The following is a 13,589-nucleotide window of genomic DNA, read 5'->3' as shown; positions in this document are numbered from 1 at the left end:
TTTACAATTTCTGCAACTTTTCAGCTTTTTCAGCTACTTTTTGCATACAGCTTCAGCTTTAAGCATCCACACTGCATTTTCGCAGGAAATGCAAATTTTTCTAGTTGTGTGGATGCTTTAAGCATCCACACTATTGAGTTCCTGTTTCTCTTTATTCTTTATTATTGTGTGGATGCTTTAAGCATCCACACTATTGAGTTCCTGTTTCTCTTTATTCTTTATTATTATTATTATTCTTCAAGTTGCTTCCGTACACTTTTCGCCGTAGAACTACTTCCACAATTTTCAGCCGATTTTCACCGTTCAAATTTTAAACTATTCTGCTATTTTTGCTCTTTCCGGCTATGACTTTTGCTATTTTTTTGCTATTATACTTTTTAAAATATTAAGCTTTTTTCCTTTAATTTGTCCCATTGAAATGAATGGGAACCTTCAGCAATTCTGCTAAAATTTGCTTGTTTTTGAAACTTAACTACTTCCTCATACTTTCACCTAGAACAACCATTCAAATTTTAAAATGTTCACAAATTATTGGGCTATTCAGGTATGATTCAGCTTTTTCAAATCTTTTACTGTTTTACTTTTATGCCTCTTAAAGTTTTGAGTTGCAAAATTGTGATTTTTCACAAAATACATGTGTTGTTATGGTTGCTATGCTCTTGGCTTCCAGTGTGCCACTGAAGGTTTTGCAGTCTTCTCTTCATGTCCGAACAACTTCCTGCTACTTGCTCAATTTTCACTCAACTTCCACAAATTATACATCAAAACGTAGGTATTTTTGCTGGCTTTCAGAAAATGTCACCATCATTGTTGTGGGATTTATAGAATTTTGGCAAATCTCCTCAGACTAACACAAGGTCAGAAAACTCTCCATATAAAGTCAATGGAGAGTTTGTTCAAAATCACCGCTGCATTTCTGTAATGAGAGGCATATTCGAATCGTCATATCTCCTTAACGAAGCAAAGTTAAGACATGAGGCTTGTCCCGGTATATCTTCAGACACTCGTGACGCTCACAATTCAAGAATTATTTTCTCACCTATTACCGTTCTGAAATGAGTTGGACTTGTTTGAGGGTAGGAAATTTGTCCTTCGCTCAGATTTCTTCAGATTTCAAACTGTGGAAATGAACCACTTTTTTCTCTCGTCATAACTTTTTGTTGGATTTCCACAGAGACCTGAAAATTTCCATGATTGTTCACCAAACCCTGCTGTCTCTTACGGTGAAAGAATGATATCGATACTCCAAATAGATTTAGAGTTAGAAAGCGTTGTTTGAGGGCAAGTCAAGGCAGTTTTTGCTTCGCTCTACTCAGTTATGGTGCATTAGAAGTCAAATATCTTTAATAATTCATATTTTAATGATAAATTGTAAACACTGGAAGATTCCCCCATCTCTTCTGAACAAAACGGTGTAAGAATGACCGCTCTAGCCCCTACGGTTAGGAAATTATTTTCATTTGTTTGAGGGGAGTCCTCACTATGAGAAATAGGCTGCAATAATCCTGTGCCTCTCTGTGCTGCGTGTGTAAAAAGAGGCACATGTTTTGGCGGGAAAAAGTACACAGGCTCTCTGATTGGTGGATTCAAATTCAGCAGCTCCCAGGCTGACCTAGAAACTTACTTCTCTCTCCCTGTGCATTTTTTTGCTGATTTTTTCATTTAACAAGTATATTTGAGGGACCCTCAGCATGTTCAGCATTTTTTCAGCTGTCCATTTTGCTTTTCCAATTTTTCTGTTTAACTTATTACTATTGTGCTAAATAATACTATTTCTGCTATTTTATAAGATTTGTGCCTAATATAGTATTTCTGCTAAATTACAATATTTCTGCTTTTTATACTATTTGTGCTAAAACATAGTATTTCTACTAAATGTAGTATTTATGCTTAATCATACTATTTCTGCTTTTTATGGGATTTGTGCCTAATATAGTATTTCTGCTTTTTATAGGATTTGTGCTTAATATAGTATTTCTGCTAAATTATAGTATTTCTGCTTTTTATAGTATTTGTGCTAAAACATAGTATTTCTACTAAATGTAGTATTTATGCTTAATCATAGTATTTCTATATATTTCTGCCAGGTCCCCAGGCAGCCAATCCTCTGTGAGGACTGAGAAATTCAAATTTTCAAATCAGGGCCTGCACGGCTTCCCAGCCAATCATATATGTGTCCTGAGGCATTCAAATTTGCATATTGGGGCCTTCATGGCTTCTAAGCCAGCCAATCATATCTGAGGGCTGAGGAATTCAAATCCACAAATCAGGGCCTGCACAGCTTCCCAGCCAGCCAATCATGTATGTGGGCTCCAGGTATTCAAATTTGCATATTGGGGAATTCGTGGCTTCTAAGTCAACAAGTCATCCATGTCATATATCTCTAAAAATTCATATTTTAATGATAAATTGTCAACACTTGAAGATTCCCCCATCTCTTCTGAACAAAACGGTGTAAGAATGACCGCTCTAGCCCCTATGGTTAGGAAATTATGGTCATTTGTTTGAGGGGAATCCTCACTATGTGAAATAAACTGAAAGAAGCAGGTCTATGTCTCTGTGCTGCGTGTGTAAAAAGATGCACCTGTTTTGGCGGGAAAACGTAAACAGCCTCTCTGATTGGTGGATTCAAATTCAGCAGCTCCCAGGCTGACCTAGAAACTTAGTCCTCTCTCCCTGTGTGTGTGTGTGTGTGTGTGTGTGTGTGTGTGTGTGTGTGTGTGTGTTAGTGGGAGAGAGAGGACCCTGCCCTTATTTGACAGCATGTCATTGTAGGATTTAAATTGAACATAGTTAGACTGGTTGACTGGATTAGAGCCTGTGTTTGTGTGTCCCTCTGTGCATTTGTGTTTCAATAAGTTATTACTATTCTGCTAAATCATAGTATTTCTGGTACTTTTCGGTACTTGTGCTAAATACAGTATTTCTGCTAAATCATACTATTTCTGCTTTTCATAGGATTTGTGCTTAATATAGTATTTCTGCTAAATTATAGTTTTTCTTCTTTTTATAATATTTGTGCTAAAACATAGTATTTCTACTAAATGTAGTATTTATGCTTAATAATAGTATTTCTATATATTTCTGCCAGGTCCCCAGGCAGCCAATCCTCTGTGAGGACTGAGACATTCAAATTTTCAAATCAGGGCCTGCACAGTTTCCCAGCCAATCAAATAAGTGTCCTGAGGCATTCAAATTTGCATATTGGGGCCTTCGTGGCTTCTAAGCCAGCCAATCATATCTGAGGGCTGAGGAATTCAAATCCACAAATCAGGGCCTGCACGGCTTCCCAGCCAGCCAATCACATATGTGGTCTCAGGCATTGAAATTTGCATATTGGGGAATTCGTGGCTTCTAAGTCAACAAGTCATCCATGTCATATATCTCTAAAAATTCATATTTTAATATTAAATTGTCAACACTTGAAGATTCCCCCATCTCTTCTGAACAAAACGGTGTAAGAATGACCGTTCTAGCCCCTACGGTTAGGAAATTACGGTCATTTGTTTGAGGGGAGTCGTCACTATGAGAAATAGACTGCAAAAATCCTGTGTCTCTCTGTGCTGCTGCGTGTGTAAACAGATGCACCTGTTTTGGTGGGGAAAAGTGCACAGCCTCTCTGATTGGTGGATTCAAATTCACCAGCTCCCAGGCTGACCTAGAAACTTACTTCTCTCTCCCTGTGTGTGTGTGTGTGTGTGTGTGTGTGTGTGTGTGTGTGTGTGTGTGTGTGTGTGTGTGTGTGTGTGTGTGACAGAGAGAGAGAGAGAGAGAGAGAGAGAGAGAGAGAGAGAGAGAAAGGCTTTTAATGGGATGATCTCATTCTAAGATTTAAATTCAATATATTTAGACTGGTTGACTGAATTGGATCTTGTGTGTGGGTCTCTCTGTGCATGTGTGTTTCCTCATGTGTACATATTTGTGATTGTGTGGCTGTAATAAATTTTTTTGCAGATTTTTGTCATTTAACAAGTATATTTGAGGGACCCTCAGCATGTTCAGCATTTTTTCAGCTGTCCATTTTGCTTTTCCAATTTTTCTGTTTAACTTATTACTATTGTGCTAAATCATACTATTTCTGCTTTTATAGGATTTGTGCTTAATATAGTATTTCTGCTAAATGTAGTATTTATGCTTAATCATACTATTTCTGCTTTTCATAGTATTTGTGCTTAATATAGTATTTCTGCTAAATTTAGTATTTCTGATTAATTATAGTTTTTCTACTAAATCATAGTACAGTATTTCTGCTTTTTATGGGATTTGTGCTAAAACAAAGTATTTCTACTAAATGTAGTATTTGTGCTTAATCATACCATTTCTGCTTTTTATAGGATTTGTGCTTAATATGGTATTTCTGCTAAATTATAGTATTTCTGCCAAATTATAATATTTGTGCTAAAACATAGTCTCAATTTAAAATTACAATATTCATAGTTCATCACAGTGTCTCTGGTAAATCACAATATTTCTGCTCTGTTGTACTATTTTTCTAAATCATAGTGTTTCTGTAATGTTTAAGTATTTTTGGCTAAATATATTCTTTCTGTTATCTTATACTATTTCTCCTAAATTCTTGTATTTTTGAGAAGTTATCATGTTTCTGGTAAGTTACAATATTTCTGCTAAATTCTGCTATGCTATTGTATTTCTGCCAAGTATTATGTTTCCTCTAAGATATTGCAGTTCTGCTAAGTTATTCCATTTTAGCAAACTTCTTTTGCTTCTGCAAAGTTTTTACAATTTCTGCAACTTTTCAGCTTTTTCAGCTACTTTTTGCATACAGCTTCAGCTTTAAGCATCCACACTGCATTTTCGCAGGAAATGCAAATTTTTCTAGTTATTCTTCAAGTTGCTTCCGTACACTTTTCGCCGTAGAACTACTTCCACAATTTTCAGCCGATTTTCACCGTTCAAATTTTAAACTATTCTGCTATTTTTGCTCTTTCCGGCTATGACTTTTGCTATTTTTTGCTATTATACTTTTTAAAATATTAAGCTTTTTTCCTTTAATTTGTCCCATTGAAATGAATGGGAAACTTCAGCAATTCTGCTAAAATTTGCTTGTTTTTGAAACTTAACTACTTCCTCATACTTTCACCTAGAACAACCATTCAAATTTTAAAATGTTCACAAATTATTGGGCTATTCAGGTATGATTCAGCTTTTTCAAATCTTTTACTGTTTTACTTTTATGCCTCTTAAAGTTTTGAGTTGCAAAATTGTGATTTTTCACAAAATACATGTGTTGTTATGGTTGCTATGCTCTTGGCTTCCAGTGTGCCACTGAAGGTTTTGCAATTTTCACTTCATGTCCGAACAACTTCCTGCTACTTGCTCAATTTTCACTCAACTTCCACAAATTATACATCAAAACGTAGGTATTTTTGCTGGCTTTCAGAAAATGTCACCATCATTGTTGTGGGATTTATAGAATTTTGGCAAATCTCCTCAGACTAACACAAGGTCAGAAAACTCTCCATATAAAGTCAATGGAGAGTTTGTTCAAAATCACCGCTGCATTTCTGTAATGAGAGGCATATTCGAATCGTCATATCTCCTTAACGAAGCAAAGTTAAGACATGAGGCTTGTCCCGGTATATCTTCAGACACTCGTGACGCTCACAATTCAAGAATTATTTTCTCACCTATTACCGTTCTGAAATGAGTTGGACTTGTTTGAGGGTAGGAAATTTGTCCTTCGCTCAGATTTCTTCAGATTTCAAACTGTGGAAATGAACCACTTTTTTCTCTCGTCATAACTTTTTGTTGGATTTCCACAGAGACCTGAAAATTTCCATGATTGTTCACCAAAGCCTGCTGTCTCTTACGGTGAAAGAATGATATCGATACTCCAAATAGATTTAGAGTTAGAAAGCGTTGTTTGAGGGCAAGTCAAGGCAGTTTTTGCTTCGCTCTACTCAGTTATGGTGCATTAGAAGTCAAATATCTTTAATAATTCATATTTTAATGATAAATTGTAAACACTGGAAGATTCCCCCATCTCTTCTGAACAAAACGGTGTAAGAATGACCGCTCTAGCCCCTACGGTTAGGAAATTATTTTCATTTGTTTGAGGGGAGTCCTCACTATGAGAAATAGGCTGCAATAATCCTGTGCCTCTCTGTGCTGCGTGTGTAAAAAGAGGCACATGTTTTGGCGGGAAAAAGTACACAGGCTCTCTGATTGGTGGATTCAAATTCAGCAGCTCCCAGGCTGACCTAGAAACTTACTTCTCTCTCCCTGTGCATTTTTTTGCTGATTTTTTCATTTAACAAGTATATTTGAGGGACCCTCAGCATGTTCAGCATTTTTTCAGCTGTCCATTTTGCTTTTCCAATTTTTCTGTTTAACTTATTACTATTGTGCTAAATAATACTATTTCTGCTATTTTATAAGATTTGTGCCTAATATAGTATTTCTGCTAAATTACAATATTTCTGCTTTTTATACTATTTGTGCTAAAACATAGTATTTCTACTAAATGTAGTATTTATGCTTAATCATACTATTTCTGCTTTTTATGGAATTTGTGCCTAATATAGTATTTCTGCTTTTTATAGGATTTTTGCTCAAACATAGTATTTCTACTAAATGTAGTGTTTATGCTTAATCATCCTATTTCTGCTTTTTATAGGATTTGTGCTTAATATAGTATTTCTGCTAAATTATAGTATTTCTGCTTTTTATAGTATTTGTGCTAAAACATAGTATTTCTACTAAATGTAGTATTTATGCTTAATCATAGTATTTCTATATATTTCTGCCAGGTCCCCAGGCAGCCAATCCTCTGTGAGGACTGAGAAATTCAAATTTTCAAATCAGGGCCTGCACGGCTTCCCAGCCAATCATATATGTGTCCTGAGGCATTCAAATTTGCATATTGGGGCCTTCATGGCTTCTAAGCCAGCCAATCATATCTGAGGGCTGAGGAATTCAAATCCACAAATCAGGGCCTGCACAGCTTCCCAGCCAGCCAATCATGTATGTGGGCTCCAGGTATTCAAATTTGCATATTGGGGAATTCGTGGCTTCTAAGTCAACAAGTCATCCATGTCGTATATCTCTAAAAATTCATATTTTAATGATAAATTGTCAACACTTGAAGATTCCCCCATCTCTTCTGAACAAAACGGTGTAAGAATGACCGCTCTAGCCCCTATGGTTAGGAAATTATGGTCATTTGTTTGAGGGGAATCCTCACTATGTGAAATAAACTGAAAGAAGCAGGTCTATGTCTCTGTGCTGCGTGTGTAAAAAGAGGCACCTGTTTTGGCGGGAAAACGTAAACAGCCTCTCTGATTGGTGGATTCAAATTCAGCAGCTCCCAGGCTGACCTAGAAACTTAGTCCTCTCTCCCTGTGTGTGTGTGTGTGTGTGTGTGTGTGTGTGTGTGTTTAGTGGGAGAGAGAGGACCCTGCCCTTATTTGACAGCATGTCATTGTAGGATTTAAATTGAACATAGTTAGACTGGTTGACTGGATTAGAGCCTGTGTTTGTGTGTCCCTCTGTGCATTTGTGTTTCAATAAGTTATTACTATTCTGCTAAATCATAGTATTTCTGGTACTTTTCGGTACTTGTGCTAAATACAGTATTTCTGCTAAATCATACTATTTCTGCTTTTCATAGGATTTGTGCTTAATATAGTATTTCTGCTAAATTATAGTTTTTCTTCTTTTTATAATATTTGTGCTAAAACATAGTATTTCTACTAAATGTAGTATTTATGCTTAATAATAGTATTTCTATATATTTCTGCCAGGTCCCCAGGCAGCCAATCCTCTGTGAGGACTGAGACATTCAAATTTTCAAATCAGGGCCTGCACAGTTTCCCAGCCAATCAAATAAGTGTCCTGAGGCATTCAAATTTGCATATTGGGGCCTTCGTGGCTTCTAAGCCAGCCAATCATATCTGAGGGCTGAGGAATTCAAATCCACAAATCAGGGCCTGCACGGCTTCCCAGCCAGCCAATCACATATGTGGTCTCAGGCATTCAAATTTGCATATTGGGGAATTCGTGGCTTCTAAGTCAACAAGTCATCCATGTCATATATCTCTAAAAATTCATATTTTAATATTAAATTGTCAACACTTGAAGATTCCCCCATCTCTTCTGAACAAAACGGTGTAAGAATGACCGTTCTAGCCCCTACGGTTAGGAAATTACGGTCATTTGTTTGAGGGGAGTCGTCACTATGAGAAATAGACTGCAAAAATCCTGTGTCTCTCTGTGCTGCTGCGTGTGTAAACAGATGCACCTGTTTTGGTGGGGAAAAGTGCACAGCCTCTCTGATTGGTGGATTCAAATTCACCAGCTCCCAGGCTGACCTAGAAACTTACTTCTCTCTCCCTGTGTGTGTGTGTGTGTGTGTGTGTGTGTGTGTGTGTGTGTGTGTGTGTGTGTGTGTGTTTGTGTTTGTGTGTGTGTGTGACAGAGAGAGAGAGAAAGCCTTTTAATGGGATGATCCCATTGTAAGATTCAAATTCAATATATTTAGACTGGTTGACTGAATTGGATCTTGTGTGTGTGTCTCTCTGTGCATGTGTGTTTCCTCATGTGTACATATTTGTAATTGTGTGGCAGTCATAAATTTTTTTGCTGATTTTTGTCATTTAACAAGTATATTTGAGGGAACCTCAGCATGTTCAGCATTTTTTCAGCTGTCCATTTTGCTTTTCCAATTTTTCTTTTTAACTTATTACTATTGTGCTAAATCACACTATTTCTGCTATTTTATAAGATTTGTGCTTAATCATACTATTTCTGCTTTTATAGGATTTGTGCTTAATATAGTATTTCTGCTTTTCATAGGATTTGTGCTAAAACAAAGTATTTCTACCAAATGTAGTATTTATGCTTAATCATACCATTTCTGCTTTTTATAGGATTTGTGCTTAATATAGTATTTCTGCTAAATTATAGTATTTCTGCCAAATTATAATATTTGTGCTAAAACATAGTCTTAATTTAAAATTACAATATTCATAGTTCATCACAGTGTCTCTGGTAAATCACAATATTTCTGCTCTGTTGTACTATTTTTCTAAATCATAGTGTTTCTGTAATGTTTAAGTATTTTTGGCTAAATATATTCTTTCTGTTATCTTATACTATTTCTCCTAAATTCTTGTATTTTTGAGAAGTTATCATGTTTCTGGTAAGTTACAATATTTCTGCTAAATTCTGCTATGCTATTGTATTTCTGCCAAGTATTATGTTTCCTCTAAGATATTGCAGTTCTGCTAAGTTATTCCATTTTAGCAAACTTCTTTTGCTTCTGCAAAGTTTTTACAATTTCTGCAACTTTTCAGCTTTTTCAGCTACTTTTTGCATACAGCTTCAGCTTTAAGCATCCACACTGCATTTTCGCAGGAAATGCAAATTTTTCTAGTTGTGTGGATGCTTTAAGCATCCACACTATTGAGTTCCTGTTTCTCTTTATTCTTTATTATTATTCTTCAAGTTGCTTCCGTACACTTTTCGCCGTAGAACTACTTCCACAATTTTCAGCCGATTTTCACCGTTCAAATTTTAAACTATTCTGCTATTTTTGCTCTTTCCGGCTATGACTTTTGCTATTTTTTGCTATTATACTTTTTAAAATATTAAGCTTTTTTCCTTTAATTTGTCCCATTGAAATGAATGGGAAACTTCAGCAATTCTGCTAAAATTTGCTTGTTTTTGAAACTTAACTACTTCCTCATACTTTCACCTAGAACAACCATTCAAATTTTAAAATGTTCACAAATTATTGGGCTATTCAGGTATGATTCAGCTTTTTCAAATCTTTTACTGTTTTACTTTTATGCCTCTTAAAGTTTTGAGTTGCAAAATTGTGATTTTTCACAAAATACATGTGTTGTTATGGTTGCTATGCTCTTGGCTTCCAGTGTGCCACTGAAGGTTTTGCAATTTTCACTTCATGTCCGAACAACTTCCTGCTACTTGCTCAATTTTCACTCAACTTCCACAAATTATACATCAAAACGTAGGTATTTTTGCTGGCTTTCAGAAAATGTCACCATCATTGTTGTGGGATTTATATAATTTTGGCAAATCTCCTCAGACTAACACAAGGTCAGAAAACTCTCCATATAAAGTCAATGGAGAGTTTGTTCAAAATCACCGCTGCATTTCTGTAATGAGAGGCATATTCGAATCGTCATATCTCCTTAACGAAGCAAAGTTAAGACATGAGGCTTGTCCCGGTATATCTTCAGACACTCGTGACGCTCACAATTCAAGAATTATTTTCTCACCTATTACCGTTCTGAAATGAGTTGGACTTGTTTGAGGGTAGGAAATTTGTCCTTCGCTCAGATTTCTTCAGATTTCAAACTGTGGAAATGAACCACTTTTTTCTCTCGTCATAACTTTTTGTTGGATTTCCACAGAGACCTGAAAATTTCCATGATTGTTCACCAAACCCTGCTGTCTCTTACGGTGAAAGAATGATATCGATACTCCAAATAGATTTCGAGTTAGAAAGCGTTGTTTGAGGGCAAGTCAAGGCAGTTTTTGCTTCGCTCTACTCAGTTATGGTGCATTAGAAGTCAAATATCTTTAATAATTCATATTTTAATGATAAATTGTAAACACTGGAAGATTCCCCCATCTCTTCTGAACAAAACGGTGTAAGAATGACCGCTCTAGCCCCTACGGTTAGGAAATTATTTTCATTTGTTTGAGGGGAGTCCTCACTATGAGAAATAGGCTGCAATAATCCTGTGCCTCTCTGTGCTGCGTGTGTAAAAAGAGGCACATGTTTTGGCGGGAAAAAGTACACAGGCTCTCTGATTGGTGGATTCAAATTCAGCAGCTCCCAGGCTGACCTAGAAACTTACTTCTCTCTCCCTGTGCATTTTTTTGCTGATTTTTTCATTTAACAAGTATATTTGAGGGACCCTCAGCATGTTCAGCATTTTTTCAGCTGTCCATTTTGCTTTTCCAATTTTTCTGTTTAACTTATTACTATTGTGCTAAATAATACTATTTCTGCTATTTTATAAGATTTGTGCCTAATATAGTATTTCTGCTAAATTACAATATTTCTGCTTTTTATACTATTTGTGCTAAAACATAGTATTTCTACTAAATGTAGTATTTATGCTTAATCATACTATTTCTGCTTTTTATGGGATTTGTGCCTAATATAGTATTTCTGCTTTTTATAGGATTTTTGCTCAAACATAGTATTTCTACTAAATGTAGTGTTTATGCTTAATCATCCTATTTCTGCTTTTTATAGGATTTGTGCTTAATATAGTATTTCTGCTAAATTATAGTATTTCTGCTTTTTATAGTATTTGTGCTAAAACATAGTATTTCTACTAAATGTAGTATTTATGCTTAATCATAGTATTTCTATATATTTCTGCCAGGTCCCCAGGCAGCCAATCCTCTGTGAGGACTGAGAAATTCAAATTTTCAAATCAGGGCCTGCACGGTTTCCCAGCCAATCATATATGTGTCCTGAGGCATTCAAATTTGCATATTGGGGCCTTCATGGCTTCTAAGCCAGCCAATCATATCTGAGGGCTGAGGAATTCAAATCCACAAATCAGGGCCTGCACAGCTTCCCAGCCAGCCAATCATGTATGTGGGCTCCAGGTATTCAAATTTGCATATTGGGGAATTCGTGGCTTCTAAGTCAACAAGTCATCCATGTCATATATCTCTAAAAATTCATATTTTAATGATAAATTGTCAACACTTGAAGATTCCCCCATCTCTTCTGAACAAAACGGTGTAAGAATGACCGCTCTAGCCCCTATGGTTAGGAAATTATGGTCATTTGTTTGAGGGGAATCCTCACTATGTGAAATAAACTGAAAGAAGCAGGTCTATGTCTCAGTGCTGCGTGTGTAAAAAGATGCACCTTTTTTGGCGGGAAAACGTAAACAGCCTCTCTGATTGGTGGATTCAAATTCAGCAGCTCCCAGGCTGACCTAGAAACTTACTTCTCTCTCCCTGTGTGTGTGTGTGTGTGTGTGTGTGTGTGTGTGTGTGTGTGTGTGTGTGTGTGTGTGTGTTTGTGTGTGTGTGTGTGTGTGTTTGTGTGTGTGTGTGTTTAGTGGGAGAGAGAGGACCCTGCCCTTATTTGACAGCATGTCATTGTAGGATTTAAATTGAACATAGTTAGACTGGTTGACTGGATTAGAGCCTGTGTTTGTGTGTCCCTCTGTGCATTTGTGTTTCAATAAGTTATTACTATTCTGCTAAATCATAGTATTTCTGGTACTTTTCGGTACTTGTGCTAAATACAGTATTTCTGCTTTTCATAGGATTTATGCCTAATATAGTATTTCTGCTAAATTATAGTATTTCTGCTTTTTATAGGATTTGTGCTTAACATAGTATTTCTGCTAAATTATAGTATTTCTGCTTTTTATACTATTTGTTCTAAATTATAGTATTTCTGCTTTTTATAGGATTTGTGCTTAATATAGTATTTCTGCTAAATTATAGTTTTTCTTCTTTTTATAATATTTGTGCTAAAACATAGTATTTCTACTAAATGTAGTATTTATGCTTAATAATAGTATTTCTATATATTTCTGCCAGGTCCCCAGGCAGCCAATCCTCTGTGAGGACTGAGACATTCAAATTTTCAAATCAGGGCCTGCACAGTTTCCCAGCCAATCAAATAAGTGTCCTGAGGCATTCAAATTTGCATATTGGGGCCTTCGTGGCTTCTAAGCCAGCCAATCATATCTGAGGGCTGAGGAATTCAAACCCACAAATCAGGGCCTGCACGGCTTCCCAGCCAGCCAATCACATATGTGGTCTCAGGCATTCAAATTTGCATATTGGGGAATTCGTGGCTTCTAAGTCAACAAGTCATCCATGTCATATATCTCTAAAAATTCATATTTTAATATTAAATTGTCAACACTTGAAGATTCCCCCATCTCTTCTGAACAAAACGGTGTAAGAATGACCGTTCTAGCCCCTACGGTTAGGAAATTACGGTCATTTGTTTAAGGGGAGTCGTCACTATGAGAAATAGACTGCAAAAATCCTGTGTCTCTCTGTGCTGCTGCGTGTGTAAACAGATGCACCTGTTTTGGTGGGGAAAAGTGCACAGCCTCTCTGATTGGTGGATTCAAATTCACCAGCTCCCAGGCTGACCTAGAAACTTACTTCTCTCTCCCTGTGTGTGTGTGTGTGTGTGTGTGTGTGTGTGTGTGTGTGTGTGTGTGTGTGTGTGTGTGTGTGTGTGTGTGTGTGTGTGACAGAGAGAGAGAGAGAGAGAGAGAAAGGCTTTTAATGGGATGATCTCATTCTAAGATTTAAATTCAATATATTTAGACTGGTTGACTGAATTGGATCTTGTGTGTGGGTCTCTCTGTGCATGTGTGTTTCCTCATGTGTACATATTTGTGATTGTGTGGCTGTAATAAATGTTTTTGCAGATTTTTGTCATTTAACAAGTATATTTGAGGGACCCTCAGCATGTTCAGCATTTTTTCAGCTGTCCATTTTGCTTTTCCAATTTTTCTGTTTAACTTATTACTATTGTGCTAAATCAAACTATTTCTGCTATTTCATAAGATTTGTGCTTAATATACTATTTCTGCTTTTAT

General features: G+C 36.3%; 1 protein-coding gene across 2 annotated transcripts in view; it reads left to right on the top strand.

Annotated features, from left to right (window-relative positions):
• Positions 1 to 13,589, top strand: part of LOC145425228 (protein TANC1-like) — a 192,904-nt gene that overhangs the window by 111,599 nt on the left and 67,716 nt on the right. The window lies entirely within an intron of this gene.

The sequence above is a fragment of the Astatotilapia calliptera genome, chromosome 3 (genome assembly GCF_964374335.1).
Source record: "Astatotilapia calliptera chromosome 3, fAstCal68.1, whole genome shotgun sequence".
Classification (NCBI taxonomy): Eukaryota; Metazoa; Chordata; class Actinopteri; order Cichliformes; family Cichlidae; genus Astatotilapia; species Astatotilapia calliptera.
The sequence above is the reverse complement of the archived record's forward strand: the minus strand, read 5'-3'. Positions and strand labels throughout refer to the sequence as shown.